The sequence below is a fragment of the Morus notabilis genome, unplaced genomic scaffold (assembly GCF_000414095.1).
Source record: "Morus notabilis unplaced genomic scaffold, ASM41409v2 Scaffold1204, whole genome shotgun sequence".
NCBI lineage: Eukaryota > Viridiplantae > Streptophyta > Magnoliopsida > Rosales > Moraceae > Morus > Morus notabilis.
Genome location: NW_010361516.1, coordinates 16,314 through 17,253, shown reverse-complemented (window position 1 = coordinate 17,253; position 940 = coordinate 16,314).

Below are 940 nucleotides of genomic sequence, written 5' to 3'. Positions count from 1 at the left end.
GTCATCACTACTCGAAGTGGTAAGAATTCAGACACGCCATCAACAAGTATTACCATTTTGAGTAATGAAGAATCGGCTCAGGAGAAAAAGGAGCCAACAAAAATTCTGGTAAAGGTGCCCTTCCCCCAGGCTCTCCGACCTGCTGGGAAAGTGCCAGAAAATCAAAGTGAGATCCTGGAGCACTTGACACAATTGAAGATCAATCTTCCTTTACACTACATGTGATCAAGCAAGTGCCGGCTTACGCCAAGGTTATAAAGGATCTGTGCACTATAAAGATAAAGCACCATGTCAAGAAGACTGCATTCTTGATAGAACAAGTGAGTGCGGTGATTGAGCAGAAGACACCGCTGAAGTACAAAGATCCTGGCTGTCCCACCATTTCCTGCACCATTGGGACACGCGAATTTGGCCAAGCATTGTTAGACCTAGGATCGAGTGTTAACCTCATGCCTTATTCAATCTACTCGCAATTAGGTCTTGGCGATATTAAGCCCACATCTGTGGTGCTGCAACTGGCCGATCGATCTATTAAGAGACCACGAGGAATAGTGGAAGATGTGTTATTACAAGTTGATAAGTTCTACTATCCTGTGGATTTTGTTGTTTTGGACACTCAGTCAGTGGTTGATGTGGAGTCAAAAATCCCAATCATCCTTGGAAGACCATTCCTCGCGACAGCAAATGCTCTAATTAATTGTAGAAATGGTCTAATGAAGATCTCTTTTGGGAATATGACTCTCGAGGTAAATGTTTTCAACATTGTAAAATAACCACAAGATGATGATGAGTGTCACCAAACATTCTTGATCAACACACTTGTCGAGGAGGAGGTTCTACTACAAAGCAACTCTGAAGATCTTGCAAACCTCATCCAAAATTCTGAGTCTGAAAGTTCCGGTCCTTGTGAGTTGGCTAACATTTCTGCCATTTTCAACAA